Below are 17,692 nucleotides of genomic sequence, written 5' to 3'. Positions count from 1 at the left end.
AAAGAATCTCTCTTTAAGATACATTGCAACACGGGGGAGTGAGGGAATAGACTCACCTTTCTGCAGAGAAACAGAGCTCTGTGTGTGTGTGTGTGTGTGTGTGCATTCCCAACTCCCAGTGCCCTACAATTTCCAGCCCAACTTACTGAATAGGCAAGAGATGGCAGTGTTGACACATTTGTGGCAGGCAGCTACTCACTGACCAAACTGGAAGATTAGGATTCTTCTTCACATTTATAGTTTTCTTTTTGTTTCTTTCTCTTGACAATGTTTTTTACTTCCCACCCCCAGCCTCACATTCCTTCCCTCCCTAAAAACTAAAAACCCTAAAAAAGTAAACAGGTGGGTTATACATCAGGAGAAATTTGCTGGTGTGTCTTAATGAAGACTCAGAAACAAATACAGGCATGGGAAGAGAGGAAAGAAAAAAAAAAGCATGATAAATTGCTCGTTACTAAATGGAATTGTTTCAATCAGAAGCTTAAAAAAAAAGAATGAACTTGCTGTTTTCCTTGATTCTAGCTTTTTTGCAAGAAGATCAAAGAGATTTATGACCTGTGTCTCTTGGAGTCTGATGCCAGAAAAGAACATGTTCTCATTAATAGTCATTTTCTCGTCAAAACAGGGCTCTTATGCAGACAATGTGCAGCGCTTTTGTAAAGCTGATTGTTGACAACATTTTCAATAAGTTTCGGTGCAATGCATGGCACATGGAGCACAAAAATAAAAGGGTAACTGATAAGCTGATAACTTTTATGCATCAGCAAGGAAAAATCAACTTTCTGAAAACTGAGAACCAGCAGTGAAATATGGTGGGGGAACAACAATGCACAAGTGGTCACTGGTTTGCAAGGAGTGAATCTCAACATTTTCAGAGGGTCATGTGCATTGGGAGAAGCATGCTGAAGTTTGGCTGCTTCTTTGAACTTTATTAAAACCTCTGGCATCTGGAAATCTTGAGAGGACAAGGTTTTCTCATGAGATTTCCTGTACTTCCAGGTTTCAGATGAGTCAATAGCAAGACCAGCAAGGGACAAACTCCCGTGGTATATTACTGCACAGTTAGGTAACATATGGAGTATTTATGCTGTCCTCTGTAGCGGTGAGGCTACAGACACAAGGTACTGGACTGGATGGACTTTGCTAGCTCTGGTATAGCACGGAGGGCAGAAGCAGTCTGAATTTGCACTGTTGGTCTGGGATTTGTTGGAGAACTCCATGGGGAATCCTGCGAGCCACAGCCCAGAAGGAATGGTGAAGCCTGAGAGGAATGCAAGTACTCAGTGAGTCCCCGAAGGGGCTGGTGGGAAAAGCCTGAGGTTAGGAAGCAGCTGGGTAGGTGGAAGCCCAGGGACTGAATAAACAGACCTTGCTTGCTTACTACTGGATCCCTGGGCTGAAACCCAGAGAAGAGAGAGGGACTGAGATTCCCCTACCAGCCACTGGAAAAGGAGGCTCAAAGACCCCAGAAACCAGGAGTGAAGGACTAGAGAGTTGGGACCCAGGCAAAAGAGTGGGCTTGAGGCCACAGGACTACAGTTAGTTTAGACTTTCGGTCATCTCTGAAAGATTTTAAAGTGACTGGGCAGGAGGGCTGAGGCATGAAAAGAAGCAGACCACCGCAGGGCTAGAGCGGTTGTTGGCAGGGGTCCAGATGAGGAGAGCCTACTACGTCATACCCAACCAGGAGAAGTCACGCCATTGGTAAGTCCACTCTGATACGGCATCCTGCTGCAGTATTGCATATCACCAGGGGCAGAATCTCGGCTGAGAGGCACAGAAGAGAAAAAAAAAAAACAGCTGGTGGGGAGGGAAAGTAAAGGTAGCTTTAAGTCAGCTCTGTGCTACCCAGATTCTGGTGGCTGAAAAGGTTGATACAGCCCTTCGTGTAAGTTAGAGAAGGTCAGGTGCCCATGGGTTGCACCCCAGCCCAAAATTCCTGTAGCACTCAGGGCTATGATCATGTCACTTCCAGCTCCCACTTCCCCATCTCTTCCCTGGCATGCTCCCCGTGCTTGGGCCTCTGAGGGACAAGGCAATATGGGGCTATCTATATTTTACTCTATACTGCTACTGTGCTAGGCAGATTTTCCCTAGCAGCCAGCTGCTGCTTCTCAGCAGTCTCTCTATCTGCCATCAGAACAGTGTCTAGGGCACAGGATCAACCCCGCAGTTCTCGTACTGGCTTGGAAATCTGTTAGTGGTGCCAGGCGAGAAGCATGTGTTCAGATTTGCTATGTCTGAGTCCTCAGACCAAGAAAAGGGTTGGACGTAGGCAGAGGGGAGGGAGCTCTAAGGGGCTCTCTTTAGCAGAGCTGGGTGAAAATGTTTGTACAAATAGTTTATTTGCTGAAAAATGTGGTGTCAGGGCAACCAAAACTATTCACAGATTTGGGTGGACTTTGGCAAATAGTTTTGGCAAAAAAAAAAGGGGGAGGGGGGGTTGGAGACTTCCGGGGGGAAAAAATCAAAGTGTTTTGAAAATGTTGAAACATTTCAACTTTCCACTACAAAATGATGATTCCTTTTGAAATTTACCTAATTATTTCAAGTCAAATGAAATGTTTTGTTCAACCTGAAATATTGTTTCAGCAAGAAAAACTGAAAAAAAATGTTGCTTTGGGTGGACCCTAACTGATTTTTTAAAAAATTTTGTTGTGTGTGTTTATTTTGGCCACCAAACAAAAAAACAAAACAAAACAAATCAGTTATTCACCCAGCTCTACTCCTGGGATGGACAGATGGAGGCAGTGATGTACAGTAAGATGCACAGAGCTGAAGTAAGGGAAGATGGAGCTAGCCTGAGGAAGCCTTAAGGAAGATTCCAGGACCGGGAGACAAGGGGACACTCCACTGTACATTTGAATAAAGACAATTTGACAAGTGTTAAAGTTAAATGCCTTCCTCCGTGTGTTGTCGAGCATGTCCTCAGCCCACACACTTCAGCACCACAGAAAGGTTTTGGCTGACAAGAATTTGAAGGGCAATAATAGGTGCAGCCTGAGAGAGGCTCCTGATTTTGAAATTGTTCCAAATATAACAGGTTCATCATAATAACTCAAAGTCTTCAACGTTTTTCCACATCATCAAAAGCTCCTTCTTTCTTCACTTTCTAATTTCATCAGACTCATCAACAGGCACAAGTGACACTACTAAATAACAGCCTGAAGGGTGTCGAATAACAAGCAAAGATGGTTCTAGAGATGTAATAAACTGTTGGAAGAATCAGCCAAGTCATGTGTTGTGTAAAGGACAAGGGGGAAGTTCTGCATAAGCTGACAAATACCAATTGCCAGTGAGCATTTTTCAGTGCATTGCAGTAAAATCCTTCCTATTCAATGTCTATGCACCAAGACCCACCAACCGGTGCCTTGTCTGTGTGACTGCAGCACATCACAAACGGGGTAACAGAGTACATAGCTTTCTGTGATTTTGGAAATGCTGTAATCACCTTAAAATGCATTGTCTGGAGATGCCTTAGTGAAATAGAATTTACACACCATTATAAAAATGGTCAGGCTCCTTGTACCTGAGTATTATAGACATGGATGTAACATCTCAACAACCAATCAGATTCCATTTTAGCTTTTAAATCAAATTTGTTATTGGCAATATAGAACGAAAAGACAACGTATCACTACTTCTAACTTCCTGTTCTTCCCAAATTAATGCCCAGTACTGTTTTCAAATCAGGGTGATTTCTTCCTACAATAGGCCGCTGCCCAGGATCAAATGCCTTACAGAATTCACACTATCTATTTCAAATATGAAACATGGATGTCGAAGATTATGGACACACTTTATATTTGCACATTTTTATAAAACATTTAAAAAGGGTTAATAGGAGAGCTGGTTGAAATATTTTTGCCAAGATTTTATCTGTTGAAAAATGCTGTTTTGTCAATACCATCATGTTTCAAAGAAACAAGACAACCAGTGACACACACTTTCGTTCTATGGCCCAGAGCTTAGGGCACTGTCTTCTGTGGAAGACCCAGATTCAGAGCTTGTCTTCACTATGAGGAGATCAACGCTGCTGCAATCGATTCTTGTCTAGTGAAGAAGCCGCTAAATCGACGGCAGAGTGCTCTCTGGTCAAACCCAGTACTCCAGCTCTCCGAGAAGAGTAAGGTAAGTCGACTCGAGAGCATCTCCCATCGATGCAGCACAGTGAAGACACCACGGTAAGTCGACCTAAGCTACGTCGACTTCAGCTATTCACGTAGCTGGAGTAGCATAACTTAGGTTGACTTACCCCGGTAGCGAAGAAAAACCCTCAAGTCCTTACCATGACCCAGGCAGAGTAGGGAGTTGAACCTGGGTCTCCCACATGCTCAGCTAGGTCCCTGAACTACAGGCTATAGAGGGAGAGCCTCCCTGTTTTGAAAGACCTTGATTTTTGTCCGAATTGGAACATTTTTTTTTTAAACCTCAAAATGTTTTGAGACCTGGAATTGTTTTCCAGCCAGCCCTAGTCAATAGATGTTATAAGTATAGTATAGAAAGAAGTAGTATATGCTCTGGGTGGTTATAACCATAGAGTTAAGTGTTACAGAAAATTATAAGCCATAGGTATGAACAGACTATGAACTTGGTCTCTATAACTATTGGGTAACTCTTTATTAAAACATCTATTGATCCTTTGTGAACAGCTCATAAATGTACCCTGAATATAAATTTACAGGAGCTGCAACATTCTACAGATTTAACCCCCAGCACCTCCACTCTCAGACCCAGACATACGAAAGTGTGTGTCCTCTTCCAAAGGAGAAATTAGAAGGATGAATCTCATGGTCCTGCTATTCAGATCCCATATGCTGGGAACAGGTTCATCCCTAGGGGGGTGCAGGGCCTTGGACATAGGTGCCAAGTTTCTAATCTGCCAGGGGGTGCTCCCCTCAGCTCAGCCCAGGCCCTGCCCCCGCTTCGCCCCTTCCCCCAAGGCCCCACCCCCGCCCTGCTTCTTCCCACCTCTGCTCTGCCCCCACCCTGCCTCTTCCCACCCTGACCCCACCTCTTCCCCATCCAGTTCTGCCCCCTCCGCTGAGCGCTCTGCGCCCTCGCTCCTCTCCCCTCCCTCCCAGAGCCTCCTGACATGAAACATCTGATCCGCGGTAAGTGCTGAGAGGGAAGGGGAGGTGCTGATCGGCGGAGTCTGCCAGTGGACAGGAGGCGCTCGGGGGAGGGGGAGGTTTTGGTAGGAGGGCTCCTCCTTGTTCCTGCCTGCCCGCCTGCTGCTTGCCTCCCCGTTCGCCTCCTCACCCCACTCGCCCACCTGCCTCACCTTCCCACCCGCCTCCTCATGATTTTATTGAAGTGCGGGCCCCCCCAAAGCACGGGGCCCGGGGCAGTCACACCAATTCATGGTACCCAAAGGACGGCTCTGGATGGGAAGGTAGATGGTGAAGACAGACCAACTGAGTGGCAGGGACAGAAGAATCTACATAGAATCAGGGCTGGCTTTAGGAAGTGTGGGGCCCAATTCGAACAGTTTAGGCAGGGATGACTAAAAAAAAAACACATAAAAAAAACACGTGGGGCTTGTACTCACCGGGCCGCGCTCCTAGTCTTTGGCGGCGGGTCCTTCACTTGCTCCGGGTCTTCGGCGGCACTGAAGGACCCACCGCCAAAGTGCCGCCAAAGACCCGGAGCAAGTGAAGGACCCGCCACCAAAGACCTGGAGCGCCGCCGGGTGAGTAAAAATTAAAAAGGTGCCTCTAGCCAGGGAAGGGATTCTCTGGCACTTGCCCCCCACTCTGGGCGTCCCTGCCACTGGGCGCGGGGCCCTCTTAGGCGCGGGGCCCGATTCGGGGGAATTGGTGGAATTGGCCTAAAGACGGCCCTGCATACAATGCACAAGTATTCATTCATAAAATGGATGTAAAGCCTTCTTTTTCACAATTGTGAGCTTGTGGAGGATTCAACCACTACCCCCAGGCCAGGTCTAGTATACTTCTCAATGGGTTAGACTCTTGTTTGATAAGGGGAATGAGTGGATGGGTGCTCTGATAATTTTACCTAGCTCTTTTATAGTGCTTTTCATCCATAGATCTCAAAGCACTTTGCAATGGAAGTCAGCAACGTTATCTTCATTTCACAGCTGGGGGGAAATGAGGCAGAAGGGGGTGAAGTGACTTGCCCCAGGTCTTACAACAGATCAGTGGCAAAGTCATGGTTAAAACCCACAACTACTGAGTCCCACTCCACTACTCTGCCCTCTAGGCAACACTGCCTCCTCTACCTCAACCCCATTCACTCACCAACAATAGCAACTTATTTTTTTTTAACTGTACAGTGACCAGGACCTATTCCAGGATAGATCAATTTCTTTTGTAGAATCTTCATTCCTTGACTTGTGACTTCTTATTGCAAATGTGCCACAGAGCCATGGTTTTGTCTGTCTGTATAAGTTTTACACTGCTCTGTCTGTGCAAATGGACCTTGGAGAGGCCATAAAATATAACTTATGTCTGCTTTAAGGCCCCTGTGCATTGCCAGAGTGGTGGGAAGGGGCCTTAGTGTAATTAAGAAACAGGTCCTAAAGCTCTTTGATATCTATGTTCTATAGGTAAGGTGCTTGCACTCTTATCTACATGTTCCACAAGGTACATGGAACCTGCTTCCTTTTCAGCATTCCTCAGAAGAATATGCTGAAGCTGCTCCAACCTCTGTCCCAGAGGCATAACAATGGTGTGTGCTTGTTGTTAAGGGAGTGCCAGGAAATGGCAAAGTCTGTGTATTGGCACCTGGAACTCCTAGAAGACCCTCCATGAGTAATGATGATTCCATCTGCTCTCCGCTAAGGAATTGCTGGGTCACCAGAGGCTGAAGCAGAAATATGCCCAGGGAACAGAAATCTGCACCATGACCAGGGTACGATGCCCAGGGCAAGCTCTGATCACCAGTGTGACGGGTTGGGTCACAGAAACCCCTTTGGGACAGCCACCTGATGTGCTGAGACTACCTCTGAGCCCGTTTTCCCTGGCAGCTTGGGACTTCAGTACCCTGTCTTGTTGATCCAGACACACTAGCCTGCTGCCAACACAGACCCAGGTCTGAACCATGCCCCCCAAAAGCTGCAGGCTTCACTGAAAACAGCTTAAGAAGTGTTCCTGAGTCCAACACCCAGACACCCAGTTCCCAATGGGGTCCAAACCCCAAATAAATCTGTTTTACTCTGTATAAAGCTTATACAGGGTAAACTCATATATTGTCTACCCACTATAACACTGATAGAGAGAGATGCACAGCTGTTTGCTCCCCCAGATATTAATACTTGCTCTGGGTTAATTAATAAGCAAAAAATGATTTTATTAAATATAAAAAGTAGGATTTAAGTGGTTCCAAGTAATAACAGACAGAACAAAGTAAATTACCAACCAAAATAAAACAAAAACACGCAAGTCTAAGCCTAATACAGTAGGAAACTAAATGCAGGTAAATCTCACCCTCAGAGATGTTTCAATAAGCTTCTTTCACAGACTAGACTCTTTCCTAGTCTGGGTCCAGCAATCACTCAAACCCCCTAGTTACTGTCCTTTGTTCCAGTTTCTTTCAGGCATCTCTTTGGGGTGGAGAGGCAGCAGAAGACAAAATGGAGGGGTTTTCAGGGCCTTTTATATTCTCTCCTGTGTGTGGAAACCCCTTTGTTCTCCTGTGCAACATCACAGGCACAAGATGGAGTCACTAGCCACCTGGGCAAGTCACATGTCTATGAATGATTCAGCTTTTTGCACGCCGACGCCATTGTTTACATGTTAGTTTGAACGTTCCCAGGAAAACTCAGATGTGGATTGGCGTCTCCCAATGTCCATTGTTAGTTAAGTACTCCCAATTACTTGAATAACTCCTTCACGTTATGTTGACCAAATCTGCCTTATGTGCTTCCTACAGCAAACACGTTAAATGCAAGCATAGAGCCAACACTCATAACTTCAGATATAAAAATGATACATGCATACAAATAGGATGAATATATTCAGTAGATCATAACCTTTGCAAAGATATGTTACAAAGCATATCTAGCATAAAACATATTCCAGTTATGTCATATTTACAGTCATAAGCATATTTCTACAAAGCATTATGGGATGCAATGTCACAGCCAGTTTTGGCTGGATTGGTGCTGATATTTGAATGGCCTGACCTTGGTTTCCTCAGGCACATTGCTCCAATGGCAAGCCAGCCACAAGATCAGAGCCAGTTAAGGAAATGGCAGCAACAGAGTCCCCAAGCAATGATATGACTTTCCTTCAACCTCGGAAAGGCTGATGTCACTAGGCATGACACTGCTGATCTGAAGCATCATGGTGCAGGCAACCCATTCCCTGCTTTCCTTGCAGTCATTCCTTGTTCCTCAGCTGTTCTCCTGTTGTGGCTGACTGGCTGCCTCCTGCATCATTAACACTCACTGATCAAGCAACCCTTGCAAGGTTGTTCTGCCATGTTACCCTCAAGGGAAGCACTGGAGTTGACATTCCTGATATTTCTGAGGTAAAACACAACTTGAAAAAAAAGAAAAAATCCTAACTTTCTGGCATCTTTTTCTCATCTTTCTGGCACAAATGGGCACTAGCCCCATTCCCCCCCCCCCCATTTTTTAAAAGGCCTTTAGTGAAATATTGGGATGGCCTTACTGGAATAGACCTGTGGCCCATCTACTCCACTATCCTGTCTCCAACAGTGGTTAGTGCCAGATGCTTCAGAGGCAGTGCAAAAATAGCCCACAATAGGCAGATCTATCATAATCAGTTGCCTAGTAATCTCTATTATAAACTGCCTTAAACCTCAAAGTATGAAGTTTTATATCCTTTCTTCACATCCCAAGACTTTTTATAAGATTTACTGTTATAATTCTGGACATTCTTGTTAGCCTCACTTTTATAAATTCCCAATTCCTGTTTGAATCTTAAATTCTTGGTCTTAATAACATCATGTGGCAGTGAGTTCCATAGTCTAATTATGAAAAGTTGATTAGTTTTGAATTTGCCAGCTTTCAATTTCAATGAATATCTCCTTGTTCTGTGAGACCAGACAAAAAGAAAATAACACTCTGCCTTCTCTATACTATTCATTATTTTTTGTCCCCTTATATGTCTTATGTCACCTTCAAATCACTCATTGAACTGGATTGTGTCCTGTGCCTTTTCCACATTTTCAGGCAGTGCTCATGTCAGCAGCTACCTGCTTGCAGAGGGAAATGGAAAAGATCTATATTTTTCATTTGTTGGTATCAAACAATTTTTTTAACAGAAAAATTATAGATCCCTGATTTTAAGTGAATCTGCTGAGGTTTTGGCAACAGTCAGGAGTGCCAGAGAAATGTTCCCCAAATCCCTAGTCTTCAGTCATAGCACTGAGATTAGATGGATATGGTCAGTGACATTGCAAATTGTGAGCATCCATTTCCAAATATTTCTTGGGTTGACAGTACACTCTCAGCCATCCAAATCTCTGTGGCTTCCAGAGTAGCAGACACATACCACAAAGCAGCAACAAGTGCAAGCCAGTCAATCTGCTATCTAGCCCCTTCCAAATTATTCACACAACATTATTAATGGACTAAGCATTAAGTTGTTCCAGTTAATGCTCTCTTCCTAGCTCTTTACCACAGTCGAGAGTTCCATGTCTCTCACCCAAACTGCACCATCTCCACTGTGGATTCTTTTGCAAAGCTCTCTCCCCAGTAAGGATAATCTTTTGGTTCAGACGCTAGACTGGGACTCTAAAGCAGTAGGTTGAATTCCCATCTGTGTCATTGACGTCTGATATGACATTGGGAGAGGCAGGTCATTTTTCTGTCTCAGTGTTGTGGGTAATAATACTTCCTTTCTAACACCCTTTCCTGGCCTTGTCTATTTAGACTCTGATCATGTAAGACGCTCAGCATGGGAGCTCGATCATTGCAGGATCAGGGCTATAGATTGCAAACTCTTAAAGGCAAGGACATACTGTTTGTACAGCATCTAACACATCTAGGCCCTGATTTTGGTGGGGCCTCTAAACGCCAACCTCCATTAAGCTAAAAAAACAATAATATTGCATCTGGTATTCAAGTCACAGAAGCAGATATATTATCTGGCTATTCACCACCTGTATTTGAGTTCACATAGACCACAGTATTGTTTTTGATCAAAGGTGATTTTTCAGTCACAGTGTGCTTCTCCCTGGGCCCCAAAGGTCCTGATTCTTTGGCCAGATTGGCCCAAACTTTAAAGTTTGCTTTCAGATCAGAAGTGTTAGCAGGAGTGTTGTCAGTAAGACACGAGAAGTAATTCTTCCGCTCTACTCCATGCTGATTAGGCCTCAACTGGAGTATTGTGTCCAGTTCTGGGCGCCACATTTCAGGAAAGATGTGGACAAATTGGAGAAAGTCCAGCAAAGAGCAACAAAAATGATTAAAGGTCTAGAAAACATGACCTAGGAGGGAAGATTGAAAAAAATTGGGTTTGTTTAGTCTGGAAAAGAGAAGACTGAGAGGGGACATAATAACAGTTTTCAAATATGTAAAAGGTTGTTACAGGGAGGAGGAAGAAAAAATGTTCCTAACCGCTGCAGATAGGACAAAAACAATGGGCTTAAATTGCAGCAAGGGACGTTTAGGTTGGACATTAGGAAAAACTTCTTAGCTGTCAGGGTGGTTAAGCACTGGAATAAATTGCCTAGGCAGGTTGTGGAATCTCCATCATTGGAGATTTTTAAGAACAGGTTAGATAAACACCTGTCAGGGATGGTCTAGATAATACTTAGTCCTGCCATGAGTGCAGGGGACTGGACTAGATGACCTCTCGAGGTCCCTTCCAGTCCTATGATTCTAAGACCCAATGAATTTGTGGATAAGAGTCAGGGCTGGGTTTGGGCCTTCTGCCTTTCTATCCATACCTCTCTTCTCTTGATCCTCCTTGCTATTTTCCTCCTAAGGCTGGTGTGTCAATAATTCACTGACCACCCCCTAAAGGATAAATAGTTCCTACCCAACAGTTTACAGTGAACATGAAACATAAAGACAAAACATTTCTGTTGCAGTAACGCTGTTTCTCACTACATCTATGAAGGGAGAGACAGAATAAGAAAAAAATGATGAAAGAATAATAAAAAAATAGCCCTCTTAAATCATAATATCTCCTCCATGCATGCTATTCATAAACCTTGTACTTAGCATACAGCCTTGTCACCTTGACACTTATTTAGCTTGCCAGAGACTTGTGTGCCCTCAGTCAAAACTAATTAACACTTAATTGACTTCATGAGAATTTTGTTCAGCAATTCCGATTTGCCACTCATCTTGAAACATGTAGCTGTAACTTTTGAGAGCTCAGCAGTTGTGGGAGATTTGGCAGGTGTCAGGGGAGCAGGAGGGCAAAGGAGAACGAGGAGTGGCGGTGTCTGTCTGTCTGTCTCTCTCTCTCTCTTTCACTGCAACTGATACAAGGGCACAAATGTAACAAAATAAGGCATTCAAACCACTGTCATTGTTGATACATTTTAGTTAGCTAAAAGCACAATTTACAGTAGTTGAAGTTTGATTGATCTGTTGATAAACACTAATGTTTTCCAGTTGACAATTTTTCCATGTTAATTTCCTTAACTTTGGCAGGCCTGCCTGGCAGGGCCCTATAAATAGTAGCAGTGTCATCATCCTTTTTAAGTTATTAATGAGCCATCATGTTTCGAGAGGTTGGGATTTGGGGACAGGCTGTGCTTGACTGCAGTTTCTGACATTGATGCGTTAGTATTTGGAACAGGGTCTAGATTAGAACAAGTATTTATTTTTTTTAAGGGCTTACAGTGCTGGCCCAATACATTAGTAGCAGAGGAGAACTATTTATAATTAAAGGCTCATTAAAAGTTTTGTGAAATGGGTCTGTATGTCAAGACCCTATACACAATATGATCTGACACAAGATCCACCCCAAACACAGCTCCGATCCATTGTATTTCTACCTGTGTTTTGAAGATTCCCAATTATTACCATGAGTATTAGCTTATATCCAACCTGCTATGATTGCCAAGTAGTGGTGAGAGACTAGAGCTGACTTGACTAATTAGCTAGGCCAACCTCATCCACTGGCTGGACTTGGGGATGCTTCAGGCAATGCTGCCAAACAAGTAAGCACATGGACTTTGGGACATGGAGGTCCCACCACGCTAGGGACATCCTAGTGTGATGTTAAGTACTCATAGTGCATTGTTGCTAGGGAGGAGTAGAAGTTCCTTCATGCTAACTGGGAACTCTGTGATGATCACTCGAGTCCCCTGGGGAGTCAGGGCATCTGCCTCTTTGTTGTAGCTCTCATTGGGCACATGGCAGACTGTCCTCTCCACCAATTTAACAAGAAACTTGCATCCACTGTTCCCCCAGCTCCCTTCACATTGGCGTCCCCTGATGTCTCACTCTTGTTACGGGAGGGGGTGACTATCTTGCTGTTGAATGTCCAATGAGGAGCTCACTTCCTTTCCAGTGAGACAACACTCCCGTATCTCTGCCACAGGAGCAAAATTCTCAGCCAGGCAAATGCCAGTGTAGAACCTGCCATCATTTGATTACCCTCGGCAGGGCCGGCTCCAGTGTTTTTGCCTTCCCAAGTGGCGGGGGGGGGAAGCCATGATTGGCAGCAGCTCTACCGCCGCCACTTCATTCTTCAGCAGCAATTCGGTGGCAGGTCCTTCCCGCCGAGAGGGACTGAGGGACCCGCCGCCGAAGAGCCGGATGTGCCGCCCCTTTCCATTGGCCGCCCCAAGCACCTGTTTGCTGTGCTGGTGCCTGGAGCTGGCCCTGACCCTCGGGGCACAAGTCTGTCTCTAAAAGGCTGACCTGGCCATTTTACAAATTAACCCATTCATGGGTGTCCATTAGAGATGCTTGAGAAATGCCAGTTGTTCATAGGAAATTCTTTATATATAATTATTTCTCCCTAAGTTTGCTCTTTTTCAGTGAAAACTCGAAACCATAAATATTTCAAGTTTTGTAAACCCAGCATGGCTTACTGAAAACCATTTTTTAACCAAAAAACTGCAGTTTGTTTTTGTTTTTCAATTTTCCAGACAAAAATGAAAAAAAGTGGAAATTTTTGAAGTAAATGAAAATGTTTGTTTCCTTTGAAAAGCCATTTTTGCCTCCCCCCCCCCCTGGATGGAAATGTTTTGATCAACTCTAGATAGACTCTATAATCACAACAGTTATGACCTATAGACAGCATTTCTGCTATCTGAGCCAGAGGGGCTTCCTCGCACAGCTCAGGTCCATTAGACTCGCCTCTCTACAGGTCATTCTTGTACCTGTGTTACACAAAGACATTAGTCTACCAAGCCTGACCCAGCAACAAGATCTATGTTACTCCTCTAGACATGAGAATCATCTGGCTATGCAGAAGTTTTGATGCACAATGTTAGTAGCTGGTTTAAGTCTGTACATCTAGGCTAGTATCTTTATGACTTGTAGAACAGGTTGAAATGTTTCAAATTTATATTTTTTTCATTAAAAAATATATATATATATATTTAAATTGGGGGAAAACAAACACCTCCCCCCTAAAAAGAATTTCAATACACATGTTCACACACACATTTTGAATAAATGAAAAGTTGTTCTTTCTGGAACCTGAAGAATTTAAATTGTTTCGAAAGTATTTTGCAAATCTCTTTACTATTTTTTGACACGCTTTAATGTATGTGCTATGATAAGAGGCAGCATGGGCCATAGAGTCCATGGCTGGAAGGGACCATTATGATCATCTCTGACCTCCTGTATAACACAGGCCAGTGAACTTCCCCAATGGCTAGGATGCCATTGACCTACTGTGTGAACTTGAGTGCATCTATTTGCCTGAGTTTCCCTTCCCACTCATTGTCTTGTCTATTTTGACTGTAATCTCTTTGGGGAAGAAATTGTCTCTCATCATGTTTGTACATTGCCTAGCACAATGACACCCCTATCTCAGGCGCTATGGCAAACTACGTAACAATATCATCACCCACTCAATTATACCGTTTCTTTCACGTCATCCCACACACCCTTTACTGGTCAGGATAAGGAAACCTATCACATTACCTCTTAAAAATAAAGCCCAAACCACTTCTCCCATCCAAACCCATATTCTGCACAACTGCATATGCTGGAGACTGGTTTAAACGAGCTTGTTGTAGAATGCCAAATCCAGATCCCCTGGAAAATTGGGGAACTTCAAATCCGGATCCCAAACTGGATCAGAACTCCCTGGCTCAAGCTAGTGTCAGGAGGAGCAGCGACTGAAGAGGATATATGAACATTTGCATATGTTTTTTATCTGTTTCATGTACCGTATTTATTTTGCACATAACCTAGCTCTAATACATACCTCCCAGAACCTCAGGCAGCTTACTTCACCTGAGTGCAATAAAAGATTCACAGGGAGATCAATTATAGAATGATTGGCTAATTTCAATAGCTTGTTTTAGCTAATAAGCCCTCCACAAAGACTTTATGGATGTTCTAATGAATACCCTGCTAGACTTGCAGTGTAATGACATTTGTATTAAAACACTATAAGGAGTGTCCCACAATGTAAGGTCACTTCCATTTGTTCTCATTACAGCCCTAGAAGGACAAAAGAAGAAAAGTTCTTATCGTGGCTGCAGGAAAGACGTTAACCTGGAGCCAGCCCTCTGCAACTAACATTAAGTACTGTATAATGGCGTTGTAGAGAAGGTTTATGTAAAAGAGGAAGTTGCTGCAGTTGTCTGTATGGGATAAATCCTGCCCCCACTTCAATGTTCAGTGATCACTCAGTGTTTAAGGTGCTTGCAAGAGGTTTGCTTTATTTTGGGTCCATTTCCAGCTGGCTGTGCAGAATGAGAGCTGCAGAGTGCCCAACCAGTCTCTCTGTCTGGGAAGCTCAGCCCTTAAAGGTGCAGCCCCTAATACCACACTCACTGCCATGGGAGTGGAGTGGCAAGACCAGTGCAACTCCACTGCTTGGGACAGGCGGAGTAGTGATGGGGGGTTATGTTGGGGGTTTGGCACAAGTTTTTTGCATGGCAGGCCAGAGAGGGGGCGGCACATGGACCATTGCTATGTGGATGCCCCTATCTACCAGTGCCAGGGAGTCACAATGGAAGCTGAAAAGGACTCACACAAGTCATTAGACAAAAGCAGCCTCTGCAGCTGCCCTGTAACACATCTCACTAGTGTTTGACCCAGCTAGTCAGCCCAGGAGCTAACCTCAGGCTTTGGAGCTATGTGGAAAGATACAGCCTCTACCCCAAGCATTTGGCTACTGAGGCCCAAGTCTGTAACAGTGAATCACAGAATATCAAGGTTGGAAGGGACCTCAGCAGGTCATCTAGTCCAACCCCCTGCTCAAAGCAGGACCAATCCCCAGACAGATTTTTACCCCAGTTCCCTAAATGGTCCCCTCAAGGATTGAAATCACAACCCTGGGTTTAAGGAGACCAATGCTCAAACCACCGAGCTATTCTTTCCCCCATTTTGGTATCTGCTCTCATATACATCTTTCCAAGAACAGAACCAAGACCTTATTTGGTTATTATTTATGTGAATTACAGAAACGCCTAGAGGCCTCCATTGTGCTAGGTGGTGTATATACCTGTAGTAAGAGATCATCCATGCCTCCAAGAGCTTGTGCACCTTGTAACCAAGGTAAGTTAATCAGGACACAGACTGTTCCTTTCATTTCTTTGAACTGCAGTATGAACACCTATGTTGCAGTATACCATTGGTGATTATATGCTAAGATTGACAGTGCTAATTACTAGGCTTATATAAAATAGTAATCAGTAATACAGCTGATGTAAATAGCTGCTAGAGAAATCCATTTGCAGTCACAGCAAGAAATGATATTGGTCCTACAAAACTATGCTATGTTGTCTTTTACTGGCACCTTATCTAGTAACTGAATATTTACATATATACAGAGACAGAACTTTCCTGTAACAACACCATTCCTAAACAAAATTTCTGGAAAGCATGATTAAAACACTCCAGTTCCTAGAGCATCAGTGTCCATATTAAACAAAATCCACCATCAGAACTGGTACTGATTGACACCCTCAAAAGACATAGACCACTGGACCATTGAGAACGATTGACCCAGCTCCTTTATGTACCCATAGATCCTACGGTCAACACCAGCAACAGGTCTTAAAGTGCAGTGTGTAGAGAAAAGATGGTGGGCATCATGGGGAAACTTCGCCTTGCTGCGGCCTGCAGTTGCTCTGGATTGAAGTTATCAGTACCCTGAACTGTATAGCTTCCTTCCCACTCCCTTATTTCATGGTGGTAGTATCTGCTCCCCCTACAACCTGGCAAGTTTGAGCGAAAGATTATAATTACATTCATCTTAAAGTAATATACTTCCCTTCTAAATAAATCACCACATTCAGTCCCTTTCCTCTCTCTTTATTTTTCCATTGAGCTACGGGTTAGCCGAACAATACAATTTACACTTAATAATAATACTTAGCATTTATATAGAGCTTTCCATCTTCAAACGGCTTTGCAAACATCAGCTAATTAGTCTAGATTACTTTAAAACTCTCTTCCAATAACAGTTTCAAACTGAATAGCCATTGCAGTCCATAAGTCACTCCATAAGCAGACTATTTCTTGCACTGAATAAAGACCACCAAACTGTGCAGGGATGGACTGTCTCTGCAAAAGGGTGTTTTGTGCTTTAAGACATTTTTGCACTCCCCATCTCTGATACTGGGCTGGGTGGCTGCTGAGACAGACCCTCTACATATACCAGGGCAACTAGAGGTCTGTTCTAAATGGTGTCAGATGCAAATGGCCCAAGGGGTCCATACTGGCAACCAAGGGGAGAAGAGGGCGGCAATTTAGGAGCTGATACACCAGTTCCATCCCATTGGAGAAATCCTCCCAGGGCCAGCTACACTGGCTCTAGGACTATTTTAAACCAGCAGCATGGCACAAATAGGCCATACCCCAGCCTGGAATCTGGCCCAGTGTGACACTTTGCTTTTGCCAGCCAGCAAGGACTTCTGAAATTGAAAATAGCTGTCCCAGAGCCTGGGTTACAGTGACACTCAGGAGGGAGAAGAGGAGTGAAGGTAGATTTAAGGTTCCTTTATGTACCCAAAGATCCTAGGGCCACCCGAACAGACATCCAAATAGATTGCTGCTCTGCTTTGCCCTACCATCCAAGTTCATGAAAGGTTGTTCTGGCAGGCGGGGGATGACTGGGGCATATGGCCATGCCCTCTTTCCCTATATATGATCCTACTGCACAAAATAGCCCTGGCAGGGAACAGGATCTGACTCAGCTATCTGTAAACATCACAGGTCCCACTAGGGGCCTCATTCTAACACAGGGGTAGGCAACCTATGGCACGTGTGCCAAAGGCAGCATGCGAGCTGATTTTCAGTGGCACTCACACTGCCCGGGTCCTGGCCACCGGTCCGGGGGGCTCTGCATTTTAATTTAATTTAATTTTAAATGAAGTTTCTTAAACATTTTAAAAACCTTTATTTACTTTACATCCAACAATAGTTTAGTTATATATTATAGACTTATAGAAAGAGACCTTCTAAAAATGTTAAAATCTGTGACTGGCTCGCGAAACCTTAAATTAGAGTGAATGAATGAAGACTCGGCACACCACTTCTGAAAGGTTGCCTACCCCTGTTCTAATACCTTGTACAGTCATTTACACCTAAGCAAAGTAAAATAAATAA

This window comes from Terrapene carolina, unplaced genomic scaffold (assembly GCF_002925995.2).
Source record: "Terrapene carolina triunguis isolate 2854851 unplaced genomic scaffold, T_m_triunguis-2.0 Scaffold69, whole genome shotgun sequence".
In the NCBI taxonomy this organism is placed as follows: Eukaryota; Metazoa; Chordata; order Testudines; family Emydidae; genus Terrapene; species Terrapene triunguis.
This window is presented reverse-complemented; position numbering follows the sequence as displayed.